This window comes from Euprymna scolopes, chromosome 10 (genome assembly GCF_053919585.1).
Source record: "Euprymna scolopes isolate OS-2025 chromosome 10, ASM5391958v1, whole genome shotgun sequence".
Taxonomy (NCBI): domain Eukaryota; kingdom Metazoa; phylum Mollusca; class Cephalopoda; order Sepiida; family Sepiolidae; genus Euprymna; species Euprymna scolopes.
Window position 1 is genome coordinate 19,578,448 of NC_136491.1, and position 16,786 is coordinate 19,595,233.

Below are 16,786 nucleotides of genomic sequence, written 5' to 3' on the forward strand. Positions count from 1 at the left end.
AGCTTGTATCTGCTCTATCACTATTTTCATGGTAAGTGCTTGCCTGAACTCCAATCTATGGTCCCCGCTTGCCAAACTTTCACAAAAAAAACACTCGAGTAGCTAAAACTATATGATTTTCCCCACTCTCTATCTGTGCCTAAATGTAAACGCAGATTCAATGAACAAAGCTCCTTTCCCAGAACTGCCCACCCTTGGAACACTGTTCTGTTGGCATGCTTCCCGGCTAACTATTATATGGTAGCTTTCAAATCTCATGTAAACAATTTCCTGTTAAGTCATCCTTATAAATAATCAAATTCCACTCAATTTACATCATTACCAATTACTTCACTACCACCTTACATTCATTAACCCTTATCCTCGAGTGGTCTTCGGGCCTTAATAAGTGGTGACCCACAAGTAAAAAAAAGAAAAGAAAAAGAAACAAAAAAGAAATGGTTTTCAATAATTATCAGTCCACCGTTACAAATGAGACTTCTCCTCCACCCCCCCAATAAAACACATCTAAAAAGTTGTACCCAAAATATTATAACACACAAGTGTACACTCTCCTTCAAAAATGATGGCAAAATAAAATTATGCTTTCCTAGTGTTTGTACTTGCTATTTATCTAGGTATATTACCAAACATATTCATAGAATTATGTCAATTACTTAAGTTTTCATATGTAAATTAGGGTTTGTATTACAATCCACAGAGGTACGAAAATGTAAAAAAACAAATATATAACAAATAAAAATTTTTGTGTTTTTATTTAACGTAAAAAAATGTTTATTTGGTTTGAAAAACAAGTAATATTGAACGCAACCGGAGAACAAGAAAAAAATGTCACGTTAACATTTATTTGGTGGACTTCTACCATCAATTTGTTTTATTTCTTATTTTGAATTCTTTGTCGAGTTTTCAAAGACATTGTGGACATTTTTTCTTGTTCTTCGGTAACGCTTAATATTATTTGTTTTTTTTTAACCAAATAAGCATTTTACATTAAATAAAAACACTAAAAACTTATCCAGTTAGGTAGAAAAGTAACTTATCTTGCCTTTGATAACATTTATTTGTTATATATCTGTTTTTTTTTTGTTTTGATTTTTTTTTGACAAGATTTTCGTACCTATGTGGATTGTAATACAAACTCGTAAATTATTATTATTTCTGATGACTTAATGAAAAGAAAAAAACATCCACAATTGAGTTTGTATTATAGAGTAGATGATTTCTTTCCTAATTTATTTCTGTTTAAGATAACAGAGTGAATCTGAGGTGGTTGTTTGACTTGCGATTTGCTTTTTTGTTTTCCCTCATAACTTGAAATGGTTTCCTTTGGGCTAGGAAAAAGCTAACATATATATATATATATATATATATATATATATATATATGTGTGTGTGTGTGTGTGTGTGTGTGTGTGTGTGTGTGTGTATATATATATATATATATATACACACATACACATATATATAATATAAGTATAATAAAGGATAATGAGGATAAAATGCATGATATATAATAAAAAGAAATGTCATGGAGACAAAATGTATGAAAGACAGAAAGGAAAAACAATTATATATAGAAAGAAATAAAAATCAAACAAGTGATTTGACCGTTTTAATTTGGATCAATGAATGCCCGCAGAAATGTTTTCTGTTCAAATATCCTGTTGTTGTTGTTGTTGTTGTTGTTGTTATTATTATTATTTTATTTATTAGTTTTTTTACATAGTAGTCACCACTTATCGAGATCCGGAAGCAACTCGGGGATAAGGGTTATTGCATGTACAGTAATCAATGGGATAGTATCGTAGTAATCATTAGTATTGGTGATTTGATAAAGTGTCTTACTTAAGGGGGCAGTTTATCAGGAATTTGTTTATGTTGGACTTGAAGACATCGAAGTTGTAGTCAGGTGGGAAACAGGCAAACGGAAGAGAGTTCCACAGGTGTGCACTTCTAAGGAAGAAGTTTTGTTCATGGACTCTATGTTTTAATTTTGGCACAGATAAAGAGTGGGGAAAATTATTGACAGTGGTTTCAGCTAAACGGGTGTTTATCATGAAAGCGTGGCGAGGAGGGACCAGAGATTGGTGCTCAGACGAACACTTGCCATGAGAGTGGGAAAAATTATTGACAGTGGTTTTAGCTAAACGGGTGTTTATCATGAAAGCATGGCGAGGAGGGACCAGAGATTGGTGCTCAGACGAACACTTGCCATGAAAGTAAAGATAAAACAGAAACAGACTCGCAGCATCTCTTCTGTGGGAGAGAGGTTGCAGGGAAGAGAAAAGGGCACTCCCCACTAAGCCACGAATTCTATTTTGTACTCTATCAAGGCAGGATAGGCTGTTTTTAGCAGCTCCTGCCCATATGAGGCAGCAGTACTCCATCCTTGGATGTACTTGGCTTTTATATAGATAGAGAATTGCATCAGCAGTGAGGTATCTTCTGGAGCGGTAGAAGGATCCTACCACTTTTCCAGCACCCTTGGCAACAGACTTGATGTATGTGCTCCATTTCAGATCAGGAGTAAAGGTCAATCCCAGAAGCTTCTGATTGTTGTCCATCAACCACTACTCTTATGAGCCTATCAGAGAGAAATGATTTAATGATTGAGAAAACATTTTCAGTTATACTGTAGCTGGAAATCTTGTGAAGTAAGCCTTTATGCCATACCTTGTCGAAGGCCTTTGATATATCAAGAGCAATTGCCCTAGAAAGAAAGCCTTTGTCAAGAGATTCACTAATCCTATGAGATATAACCGTTAGCACATCTGCTGTAGATCTAACAGAGCGGAAACCATATTGCATGTAACTAAGAAGGTTATTTCTGCTGAGGTGGTTGACTACTTCTTTATTTAATATGGATTCCAGCAGCTTACTCATGACACACAGGAGACTTATTGGTCTGTACTGAGAGGGAGAGGACTTATCACCTGAATTCTTAAATACAGGGCATACTGATGAGGTCTTCCAGGGTGTTGGGAGGCACTTCTCCTTAAGGCAACGCTTAAACAGTTTCGTAAGTATAATTGGAATGCCGTCAGGGCCAGTTGCTTTACTGGAATCAAGGTTCTTGATTAGCTTGGCGACCTCACGTACAGATATTATTATTATTATAATTATTCACTCACTAGGAGTTTCCACACAGGCCATCATCAAAGAATTTTCTTTGAGAACAACTTGTAGTATTCCCTAGAGTCTGAGTGACAACAAGTCTCCCCAAATTTCCAGCCGTTTTCATTCATTCTATTGGACTTTCCTGGTGTTCTTTTTCAGTTTATACTTATTTGTGTTAGGTTAGCATTCATTGTTTATATTGGTTCTGCATTAAAAAATTTTCCTTAAGATTTCGTCTTTTGTCAGCATTTTTCATATTTACTCCAAACACTCTTTTTTCAATTTTTTTTGGGAGGAGGGGGGGCGGGGGCTGTTCCTAGTGCTCCTACTAGTATTATACTGACTTCCTTTATTATTATTATTATTATTATTATTATTATTATTAGTCTTATTATTATTATTATTATTATTATTATTATTATCTATATATTAGTTGGATAGCGTGTGTGTTATTTATTTCGTGTAACCCTCTTATGAGGCGCTTGCAATAAGTAATACCCCTGACCCACTTCCAGTTGTCTGATCTAGCTGAAATTTTGCATTTGCAATTATTTATATCTCTACAGGTTATGTCGCAAATTACAGCTCTGAACTAATTGTGGTTTCTGTTTTACAGGTGTTTGAACTGAGTCAGGTGTGAAATGGAGCCTGTTGAATGTCGAGCAGTAATCGGTTTTTGAATTTGAAAGAACGCACACCACAGGAGACTTTTGATGAAATGAAAGAAACTTATGGTGATAATGCCCCATCATATGACCTTGTAAAACGCTGGCATCGTGAATTCAAACATGGCTCAAAGTCTGTGGAAACAGCCCACAGACCTGGTCGCCCCCTTTCTGCCATTGATGAGGCATCTGTCCGTCAAGTTGAGGCTGCATTACTATTCGCAAAATAGCCCAAGATGTCAAGATTAGTACAGGGTATGTGGAAACTATCATTCATGACCATTTGCATATGCATAAGGTGTCTGCCTGATGGATTCCCAGATTGCTCACACCATTCCAGAAGCGAGAACACATTGAGTACTCGAGGATGAATTTGATGTGCCAAGAAGATGAGTCAAAGTTTTTCAAAAGACTGATTACACAGGATGAAACCTAGGTCTATCACTATGATCCAGAGACCAAAGCCCAGTCAATGCAGTGGAAGCACTTAGGCTCACCACCTCCAAAGAAGGCAAGGGTACAGCCCTCCGCTGGCAAGGTCATGCACAGTCTTCTGGGACCAGGATGGAGTAGTGATGACAGATTTCCTGGCAAAGGGTACCACGATTATAGGAGCCTATTATGCTTCACTTTTGAGAAAATAAAGGGAAGCTATCAAAATCAATAGGCGGGGCAAGATCAGCAAAGGTACTCTCCTCCTGCAGGACAACGCTCCGGTCCACAATTTGCATTTCGCCAGATCAGAAGCACGGGCATGTGGTTATGAAATCCTTCACCATCCTCCCTACTTTCCTGACCTTGCACCCTCTGACTTTCACCTCTTCCCAACCATGAAGTTGTTTTTTTGTTCCCAGATGATGCAGCCTTGATTTCTGAAGTCACGTCATGGTTGGAGGACCAACCTGAGGTGTTCTACAAAAACGGTCTCCAGAGCTGCATCAAACGATAAGAGAAATGCATAACTCTGGGTGGTTCCTACATAGAGAAAGACTAATAACTGTGCTAAGTTTCGTTGGTCTACTTCTTTGGGAAGTGGGTCAGGGGCATTACTTATTGCACGCCGCTCGTACATCTGTGACTGTCGTTTACTTGTTATTGGCTTCCGTTTCTTGTAATAAATAATTTTACCAAGAATTCTTCATAAGTTTTGGTTTCGGTTTCGATTGTAGCTGAAAGAACTCATATACACACACACATATATATATATATATATATATATTTTTTTTTTTTTTCTTTTTTTCATAAATTTTGGTTTCAGTTTCATTTCAAGGTGATGCAGCCAAGTCATATGGATATATGTTTTATTTTTGAAAATCGCAAATTTATAATATATAAAAATCGAAAATTAATTCTTTAATAATATATATGAAATCTGTAAGAATTAAAATATCATATTTACATACGGACTATGCTGGGCGTCTCTGCTAGCTTAGATAAATACTTTTGCAGTTTTAACAAAAGAGCTACAATAATATCAGAGCATCTTCATTTACGCTGAACATCTACAGAATGCCAACATCAATATATCACATATGAATGAGTCCCCTGTGGGATTTCCACAGGCGCTGCTAGTAGTAGTAGTAGTAGTAGTAGTAGTTGTTGTTGTTGTTGTTGTTGTTACTACTACTACTACTACTACTACTACTACTACTACTACTACACACTAGAAGTTTTCACACAAGCCATCATCAAAAACTTCTCTTGGAGAACAACTGTAGTGGTTCCTGGAGTTTGAGTGAAAACACATCTCTCCAGATTTCCAGTATCCACCACCTCTTTCGATAACCTTTGCAAATTAGTTATCACAACAGCCATATACCATTGATTCCTCATTGATAGTGACCATTGATCTTTATTTTAAAATAAGCCTCCCCAAGGTAATATGCCTCTCCAAAGTCCCAGTGAAGGTCAGCTTAGTGCTTTCTCTCCTCAGTCCTTCCATCCTCCTTGATCCCTTCTCAATTATTTGGTGTGGTGTGGCATAAACCAACACTACATTATTATTATTATTATTATTATTATTATTATTATTATTATTATTATTTACTCACTAGGAGTTCTCATGTTAGTCATTATCGGTTATTGCTCACCTATAATAAACATGGATAATATACATGGAGTTTGCATGCATACAGCGGCCCTGCTTTTTTAACAGCGTCGCTGACCATGGTAATCTCGAGAAGACAAGTAAAGACGGTAGTTTCCCGTTGCTTTCCGTCTTAATCTGAGGGTGCATCTCCCTCTGTGAGTTAAATGCGCCCCCAGATACCAACCTGGACATTTCTATGACTCGGCGCAGTGCATACAATGCCTAGCTTTCTCAAATGGTCCCCCCCCTGGTACTGACCAGGCTGATCGTTGCTTAACTTCTGTGATCTGGTGAGAACTGATGTACAAACATGATTATGCCATGTACTGGAGTTTTCTTTGATATTTCAGTTGTTTTCATTTTTCTGTCTCCTTGATAGTCACGCCATGGTCTGCTGGACAACAAATCTCTCCAAATATACAGCTCTTTTTTTTTTTTTTTAATTTTTTTTTTATTACATTTTCACCCCAAACAAGGCACATTGGAACTCAGGTGTAGGGGGCTACTATCAGGGTTAGCAACTACTGGGGCACTATGTAAGGATTTGGGCAGCAAGATGTTGGTTCACGTTGCACTTGAACTTCTGCATGTCAGTACAGTTAGGAAAGCAGGATCCTGGAATGGAATTCCAGAGTCTAGCGGTTCTGGGGAAGAAACTAAAGATCTTTTACATCTAGGGATCTCTACTGTGTGGAGGTGGGATTTAGCTGCCTGTCGGGTTTGTCGAGGGTGTCTGTGTTGTGGGGGCACAAGTGTCTGCAGTTCGTCAGAGCATTCACCATTAAAATACTTGTAGAACAAGCAGAGGGATGCAACGTTTCGTCGATGGGACAGAGGCTGAAGCTTAGATGCCAGTTCAGGGCCTATCAGATTGGCGCTCTTTTTTGAACGTTGTCTAGGAGCGAGAGACTAGCTCTGTCTGCCTCTTTCGATAACTGTTACAAATAATTTTATGTTATCGCTATAGTTTTTTTATAATTGATTGTTAACAACAACCATTGGTTTTCTCCAGAATTTCGACAGCAATAAGCCTTTTAAAGGTTCCAGTATTCTCTGCTGTAGTACTCTAGTTGGCACTTTTCCTCCTTGGTGTTTACATCTTACTTGACCCTTCATGACAGTTCTGTGTGATGCCAGCCGAAGCTCATGTTACTGTATACATGCATGCATGTTCGTGAATATATTTTGTGTGTGCATGTGTGGGGGAGTATATTGGATTTCTAGCAGTTTTCATTCATTCTATTGGGCTTATAGGGTGTTCTTTTTCTATTACTTATTTGTGGTAGGTTAGCATTCATCGTTTATGTTGGCTGGTTTCTGCATTCATAGATTTTTCTTAAGATTTCTTGTTCTTTTTTTTGGGGGGGGGCCTGTTCCTAGTGCTCCTACTAGTATTATAGTGACTACCTTTATTATTATTATTTACTCACTAGGAGTATTCACACAAGCCATTGTCAAAGATTGTTCTTTGAGAACAACTTGTGGTGTTCCCTGGAGTCTGAGTGAGTCTCCCTAGATTTTCAGTACTCTCCAACTATTTCGACAACCTTTGCAAATTAATTTGCATTATCACAACAGCCGCTTACCATTGCTTTCTTGTTGGCGGCGACCATTGGAATTTGAGTGGCAAAAAACCTCCCCAAGGTCCCAGTCTTCTTTGCACATCTCCAGTGGAGGTCTGGCCAGTGTTTTCTCTCCTCGGTCCTCCCCTCTTCTTTGACCCTCATTATTTGGTGTGGTGCCTGTTTATGGTGACACTCACAGGAAAAAAGGAGGACGTGGTTTCTTCATTTGTACAATTTCAGTTTTCATGATTTCATGTGATGTTACTTTGTGTTTTGCATCTGTAGCCGTTTCTGTGTCCAGTTTTTGTGTTGTTTATCTGTGGTGTTGGTCTTCACATTCAAGGATTTTCCTTAATATTTATGCAATTTTTATTAATGAAATTCGTTGTATTTTCTCTGCCATCCCTCTAATTCCTATCTCTCCCATTCTTTTTTCAAAGTTTTTTGGTATCGTTCCTAGTGCTCCTACTATTAATGGTGTTATTTTCACTTTCTTCATTTCCCAAATCCCTTTGAGTTCTCTGGATAGTTCCATGTATTTGCTTCACTTCTCATTCTCCTTGATGTTCACTCTGCGGTCTGCTGGAACGGCAAAATCTACTATCTGGCAGGCCTTTTCCTTCTTGCTAATTATTATAACAATTATTATTATTATTATTATTATTATTATTATTACTATTACACACTAGGAGTTTTTTTTAACACAGGCCATCATCAAAGAATTCTCTTTGAGGACACCCTGTGGCGTTTCCTGGAGTTTGAGTGACAACAAGTCTTTCCAAATTTCCAGTGTTCACGACCTCTTTCGATAACCTTTGAAAATAAATCTGCGTTACTGCAATAGACTTTTACCATTGATTTCTCGTTGGTAGCAACCAATGGTCTTCATTGGAATTTGGGTGGCAGTAAGCCTCCCAGAGTTCCCAGTTCTTTTCGCACTCATCCAGTGGAGGTCTGGTTGGTGCTTTTCCTCTTTTGTCTTTCCATCCACCTTGACCTTTATAGTGACACTACATATTTTGGGAGGGTGCAGGGAGGTGTAACTTACAATTATACATTTTCAGTTTTTATGATTCCATGTGGTGTTTCTTTGTATTGTACATCTGAATCAGTTTCTATATGTTCGATTTGCACCTGTAGCTCATGTATATTAGTATCCACATTCAAGAGTTTTCTTTAATATTTCAGCCGTTTTCATTATTGTTATCTGTTGTATTTTCTCAACTATTCCCCTGGTTCAAATCTAACCATTTAAAAAAAATTTTTTTTTTGGGGGGGGGGGGGTTGTTCCTAGTTCTCCTACTATTATTGATGTTATCTTAACTTTTTTCATTTTCCATATCCTTTCAGCTTTCTGGCCAGTTCCGTGTATTTACTCTGCTTTTCTGTCTCTTTGATAGTCATGCTGTGATCTTCTGGAACGATGAAATCTACGATTTGACAGGACTTTTCCTTCTTGTTAACTATTATGACATTCTATCTTCTAACTTGGACGGGTTTATCTGTTTGTATATCAATGTCCCATAGGATTTTATGATTTCCGTTTTCAAGAACTGCTGCCAGTTTGTGCTTGTACCATTTGTCTGGGTGTTCAAGATGCAGTTGATTGCATAATTCCCAGTGTACTGCTTTCCCCACTTGATCGTATCTATTTTTATATTCTTTTTGGACTAGTTTGCTACATTCATTTATTATGTGGTTTATTGTTTCGTCTTTTTGTCCACAGAGTCTACATTTCCTGTCTTCTTATGTCTTGTCAATCTTTATTTTGATGTGGTTGGTTCTAATCGTGATATGTCGTGCTTTCACACAAACCATCATTAAAGATTTCTCTGTCAACAATTCATGGTGTTCCCTCAAGTCTAGGTGACAACAAGCTTCCCCAGATTTTCAGTACTCTTCACTTCTTTCGATAACTTTTGCAAATGAAGTTGTGTTATGGCAACAACGGTATACCATTGATGTTGGGAATGACTGTTGGCCATTACTGGAATTTGAGTAGCAATAAGCTTCCCCGAGGTCCCACTCCTTTTTGCACTCATTCAGTAGGAGGTTTGGTTAGTGCTTTCTCTCCTTCGGCCTTTCCATTCTGCATGATTCTTCACGACTATTTGATGTGGTGCCAGTTGATGCCAACACTACAATTTTTTTTTTTTTTTTTTACTTTTTCTTGATTTCATCTGGTGTTCCTCTATCTTTTTGCTTTGCTGCAGTTTCTAGATGTCCAATTAGTATTTGTAGCTTGCGTGTATTAGTCTCTGCATTCAAGACTTTACCTTAATATTTTAAGCGTTTTCATTATTTTTTATCCATTATATCTTTTCAGCGATTCCTCTAATACTAATCTATTCCATTATTTTTTTTCAAAGTTTTTCAGGATTGTTCCTAGTGCTCCTACTATTATTGGTATTATCTTGACTTTCTTCATCTTCCATTATCCTTTCAGCTCTCTGGTCAGTTTTGCGTATTTCCTTTACTTATCCGTCTCCTTCATATTCACCCTGTGGTCTGCTGGAAAGGCATAATCTATGATCTGGCAGAATTTTTCCTTCTTATTAACTTTTATGATATCCGATCTTCTTGCTTGATTATTTTTACGGCCATGTCCAACAGAATTTTGTGATTTTCGTTTTGAAGTACTGCTGTCAGTTTGTGCTTGTACCATTTGTCTGGATGTTCAAGATACAGTTGTTTGCATAATTTCCAGTTGTTATATATACGTGTTGGATGGTACCAAATCAATATATGCTACGTTGCCCTATTCGAACGGCATCCAAATTAATGTATATTACGTTGCCTTATTCGAACGGCACCCAGATTAAACATAACTTATATTGAGGAATGGTGTTTATATGACCGATGTATATATTTTACTATTTAAAACGTACATGTGTATATACTTGTTTTTGTGATCTGTTTAGGTTTGTGATATGTATATACTCGTTTGAATTGTGGTGTTTGAGTGTGTATACATGTATAAAAGACAGTTCACAAAACATTAATTTGGAGACTAACCTTTTTCATTCGATGGCTCATTTTTTTGGATGACCTCCTCCTCATCAGACAGGCTGCAACAAAGAACCACTCTCTCGGGGACAGACAAACATAATTAAGTTGAGTGCCCTAAGTCCCTCAAAGTCTTACAAACACGTCTTCTCTATCCCATTCTTATTGCTTGTGCTCCTGTTCCAGCACCCTGGCACGTCTGTCCTTCTCGAATCTCGGATACTAATTGACTCACCATCTCAATCAACTGACTGTTACGTCATACTCCAAATAACACGTATCCTTAACTCATCAGCTGTCAGATCTAATATTCCAACCTAAATGTTTATCTATTTCTCTCAGCTAAAATTCACAAACTATAAACATTTTTATTTTTTAAGAATTTTTGGAAGAATGTTGATTCTTGTTAAAATTCTTATCTAACTATTTTTCAACACGTAATTCCTAACATAACAAATTATATTTTGGTAAAATCCTGACAATCAAGGAAGAGCTGAGAGTCCTCTATACAACACAGTGTATTTCCTTCTCCACCTGGTTATGTCTATTTTTATATTCTTTTGGAGCTAGTTTGCTACATTCACTTATGTGGTTTATTGTTTTGTTTCTTTGTCCACAGAGTCAGCGTTTTCTGTTTTGTTGTGTCTTGTCGGTCTTTGCTTTGATATAGTTGATTCTAATCGTGTTATTTTGTGCAGCTGTTATTAGGGATCTAGTTTCCCTGTCTAGGTGTCCTTTTAGTAGCCATGTCCAGGTGTTTTTGTTAGTCTCATCTTTTGTCATCTTTATGAATCATCAGTGTAACGGTTTCTTTCCCCATTTTTCTTTTCCTATCTTATCTCTTTCCTCTCTGTTTCCGTCTTGTTCATTATTGCAGTGTCTCTTGCTGTGGCAATTATCGTTTCTGTGTTCTGCATTATGTACTTTTCTAATCCTTTTCTTGTGTCATTCATACATTATTCTGTACAAACCAGTCTCCTTTCCACGTAGACTCGGTCAGCATCATTTGAATTTAATGCATTGTACATAGCCATAAGTTTCCTGGTCTTCTAGTTGAGACACCTCAGTTCTTTTTTTGGTTCAGCCTATAAAGGGTCCAGAGTATCTTACTAGCGATACTGATCATGTGTTTATACTTTTATTAGGTTTCTACCATATTGTTTAGTTTTTACAAGTTTTCTTGTTCTTTGTATTTTTTACCAACTTTTTCTTTCTTTTCTATTGATTTGGTGATGTCTGCTTTCAACCTGTTCGTCTAGTGTTCTCAACCCCACTTAAATAGTCTCATACCTTCCACTGCCTTGAGTCTTTCCTTTTATTATTACTAGCAGTGGGCATATTTCTATTCAGAATTCAATTAGGATATCCTGACTGAAGATTCTGTTTGTGCTTATTAGCGTCTTAGTTCCTTTTTGCGTCTTGCAGAAAGTTTCAAATCGTCCATATACATTAGATGGTTCATTCTTTCATCTGTATTAGTAAATTTATATTCAGCTTGGCATTTCCTTAGTATAGTGTTTAGGGGCATCATGACTATTATGAACAGTAGTGATTATAGTGAAACTCCTTGGAAGATACCTTTTTGTATTTTTATCTCAAATATATATTGTCCAGCGGCTGTCAGTTAAAGTCTCCATGTTCTTATTGTTTTTTAATCAAATTGATAATCTTGTCTGGTATTTTCTACATCCTGAAGCATTCTATTATTTTTTATTTATTTATTTTTTTTTATTACATTTTCATCCCAAACAAGGCACATTGCCACTTTGGTGTAGGGGGCTACTATCAGGGGAAACATCTACTGGGGTACTATGTAGGAATTAGGGCAGCGAGATGTTGGTTCACGTTGCACTTGAACTTATGCATGTCAGTACAGTTGGGGAAGCAGTGACCTGGAATGGAATTCCAAAGTCTAGCAGTTCTGGGGAAGAAACTACTGGAGTAGAAAGATCTTTTACATCTAGGGATCTCTACAGTGTGGGGGTGGGATTTTGCAGCTTGTCGGATCTGTCGAGTGCTTGCAGTTCTTCAGAGCATTCACCATTATAATACTTGTAGAACAGACAGAGGGATGCAACGTTTCGACGATGGGACAGAGGCTGAAGCTTAGATGCCAGTTTAGGGCCTATCAGATTTGCGACTCTCTTTTGAACCCTGTCAAGGAGCGAGAGACTAGTAGCCGATGCACCAGCCCAAATATGACAGCAATACTCCATACATGGACGAATAGTGGCCTTATAGAGGTACAGGATACTTTCGGGTGTTAGAAGTTTTCTAGCACGGTAGAGACAGCCCACCTTCCTCGCAGCGGCCCTGGCAATGCCCTCGATGTAATTGTTCCAACTCATGTTTCCTGTGAACGTTAGGCCAAGGAGCTTGAGAGACGTACTCTCAGATAAAAAGTCGTTGGCCATTGCTATAGGTGGTAGAGAAGGTTTCTTGTAATTGTTGAAGGAAACCAGTTTTGTCTTGGCGGCATTGAACGTGACCATCCATTTTTGTCCCCATTCCACTACTGATTGGAGGTCATCCTCTAGTGTTTCTGCCATTACTTTAGATATATGTTCATTTGTTTTCCTGTCGTGCTTGCTATAGAGTGTGGTGTCATCAGCATATATACCCATCTCAGAGGCAATTTTGTCGGAGAGGTCATTTATGAATATTAGGAACAGCAGAGGTCCAAGGATAGATCCCTGGGGCACTCCCGCATTTATATCATATTGTTTAGATGTACGACCGTCGAGGACAACCTGGATTTTTCTCTTATCTAAGAAGGATTTAATTATGTTAAGTATTCTACCAGTGATACCGTAAGATCTAATCTTCCTGAGGAGACCCTCATGCCATACCCTGTCAAAAGCCTTAGATATATCTAGAGATACCGCTTTGCCCTCTCCCGCTTTGTCCAGTGAATGGTATATGCGTTCAGAGATTACAGTGAGGATGTCTGCCGTGGAACGGGCTTGTCTAAATCGATATTGTTGGTCGGTCAGAAGTTTAGCATCTGTAAGGTGCAGGACTAGAACATGGTTAATTAAGGTCTCAAATATTTTGGCAAAAAGTGGGAGGAGGCTAATAGGGCGATAATTTAATGGGTCAGTTCTTTCCCCAGAATTCTTGAATACTGGTACCACAGAAGCAGTTTTCCAACAGCCTGCTTGAAGGATCCTGTCATATGCTCTCTTGTAGTTGATCCATGCCATGGCTATATTATTTTATTTTTACTTTTTAACTCCTTTAGGATCTTTTGATCTAATCATAGTAGATCGTTTTCCTTTTTGGTATTATTATTATTATCATCTATATATCAATACTGTAATTCGCTTCAACCGTTATCATCTTGACATCCCTTAAAAGGAAAGTGGAATACTTCAAATGGCTAATAATAATAAACATTAAAAAAGCAAAATAAATTGGTGTCGCTGATAAGGCAAACACATTCTGATTATATTTTAATACGTTGAAATAAGTAAAATTATGTACTTCTTTTGATGTTTAGTGATCCTTTAGATCTCTGCATTTCAGGATAAAACATTATTACCTACTTATATGTCATGTTGAAATTAGTAAAAATTCTAACGCATTTCAGGTAAAATCATCATTACCTACTCAAGTGTCACTGCGAATGTTATCATTCTGACATCTATTAAATAAATATTCTATCCACATGGAAAGCAAAAAAATGGTGTTACTGGTTAGGAATTTTTTTTTTTTTCAGTATTAAATATGCCCTGGAAAAGTCACTTCTGATTAATTGTAAGAGAAAATATTGCTTTTTTTCCACTATTATATTTAATGTTACAAACCTATAACATTACAAAAATGCCCTGGAAAAGTTACTTCTGATTAATTGTAAGAAGAAATATTGTTTTTTTCCCCTATTATATTTAATGTTACAGAACTATAACATTACAAAAATGCCCTGGAAAAGTTACTTCTGATTAATTACAAAAATGCCCTGGAAAAGTTACTACTGATTAATTATAAAATTCCCACAACAACCATCACCATTGCCACACCACCACCACCACTACCACCACAACCACCATGACCACCACAACTACCACAACTGCCACCACTGTCTCCACGGCCTCCACTCACTGCAACTGCCACCAACGCCTCCGCATCCACTGTCACCACCGTCTCAACTGCCACTGCTACCACTACCACATAATTAATTTATAATAAACAGTGTATTTCTGTATATATTTGGAAAAACTACAGTCATCTTCCAGAAATGATGTCACAATGTTGATGTTGGTGGGGGAAAGAAGCACGATTAAGTGTTATGGAGGCTTTCGGTGATTACCAAACCTTCTTTTTTAGGCAGGGGTAGGAGGAGTAGTATTTTTTTTTGTGGTCACAAGGTAATCTCCCAGGCATTATCTCATCCGTTTTTGTTTAGGCAGGATTGGGGATAGTGATCGTTTTGTTATCACAAAGCAAGTCTTCCAAGCATTGTTTTCTTTTTCTTTGTTTAGTAATAGTTAACATGTGATATTCGTACCTATATAAAAAAAACAAAAAAACTCTTAGCTTTACTGAAACAAAAGTCTTACCTGTGACGTACATAAAAGTTATTAAAGCTGAAACTCACGTCCAGTCATGGAGTAGTATAACTTTTAAATAATAAATAAGGTTCTTCTACAGTATAGCACCCATATTACATAAAATTATGGAAGAGTTTTATTTTTAAATAAGAAATAAGGCACTTGTACAGCAATCAACTCAACAAATAAGGTACTTGTACAATATAGTACCCATATGAAAAACAAAGGAAATCTTACCTGTGACGTACATAAAAGTGATTAAAACTGAAAATCATGTAAAATCATCGAGTAGTATGACTTTTACATAATAAATAAGGTGCTTCTATAATACAGTACCAATATGAAAAAACTCTTAGCTGTGATGTACAGAAAAATTAGCAAAGCCAAAAATTACATAAAATAATCGAGTAGTTTCATTTTAAAATAAGAAATAAGGTACTTGTACAGTAATCGACCCAAGAAATAACATACTTGTACAGTATAATACCCATATGAAAAATAAAACACAAACATCACTTTATTTCTTATATATTTTTAAGAGAGGGGGCTATAAGAAGTCAGTCTTGGAAATAGCTAAAGCAGTTTACGATCTAAAAATCACTTTATTTCATCAAATTCAGACATTCAATTTCATAATAAATTAAGAATATTTACCTTATAAAAGACATATATTTTCAGGTGTTGCCATATCATCCTCTAACATCCTGCACTTTTATTAGTCACGTGCAAGTGACTCTATAAGTCACTCCACGGTCGGTCGGGCACTTTTGTGCTTGGCCTTTTTGGTTAAGATCAAAGGTCTGTTGTTAATAGATGCTGTTCTTAGCTTTTTAAGCTTTTTCTTGACGTTTTTGGCCAAAATCAAAGTGTAGTATCTGTTCCGGCAGATACTGCAAGCAAAGACCATATGTGGGAGCAATCCCACATATAAGACCTTGGTCAATGTAGGGGCAACCCTTCATACCAATTGTCACTATCCCGCTCACTTACTCCCTGAGGAGTTGGTCCCCATTTCCCCTTCACTCCTCACATTAAAAATCGGCCTTGTGCCTAATTTGCTCGCTGGGGGAGCAAATAAATACCCTTTTCTTGGCCTTTTGGCCAAGATCAAAGTGTAGTATCTGTTCCGGCAGATACTGCACTTAAGATAATTTGTACCAGTCAATGGAGGGGAAACCCTCTATACTGGGAACCGCCTGGGTAATACCTAGGAGGTCCACCCTCCCAGGCCTTGCCACCGGGCTTTCCGGTGGGGCAAGTTTATTGCTTGTTGCCTGAGGCGCCCCGACCGGGGAATGCCGACGGGGTTACTCAGGCAATTTTTAAAATTGCAGGAGTGCCCCTCCTTTAGGGGAGCCTGCGGGGTTCCCACTTTCCGGCCTTGTGCCACATAATGCTGATGTGGGCAGCATTTAAATAAAAACCCTCTATACTGGGACAATTATTATTTTTTGTAACCAGAGTGCCCCCTTTTTGCCTACTTTTAGGGGAGCTGGTTTTTACCTCACATTAAAAACGGCCTTGTGCCTAATTTGCTCAGTGGGGGAGCAAATAAATACCATCTGTTCCGGCAGATACTGCAAGCAAAGACCAGATGTGGGGGAAACCCCACATACCTGACCTTTAACCAGCTCCCATTTCCCACCTCTCGGGAGCTGGTCCCCTTTTTCCCTTCCCCCTCTCTTCACTCCTCACATTAAAAATTGGCCTTGTGCCTTATTTGCTCGGTGGGGGAGCAAATAAATACCATCTGTTCCAGCAGATACTACAAGCAAAGACCATATGAGGGGGCCTT

The 16,786-nt window shown here is 37.6% G+C and overlaps 1 protein-coding gene and 1 pseudogene across 2 annotated transcripts in view; both read left to right on the top strand.

Annotated features, from left to right (window-relative positions):
* LOC145285837 (basic phospholipase A2 RVV-VD-like) overlaps positions 1-16,786 on the top strand; it is a 79,455-nt gene that overhangs the window by 6,159 nt on the left and 56,510 nt on the right. The gene's annotated exons all lie outside the window — the stretch shown is intronic.
* Positions 16,072-16,216, top strand: LOC145286646 (U2 spliceosomal RNA; annotated as a pseudogene).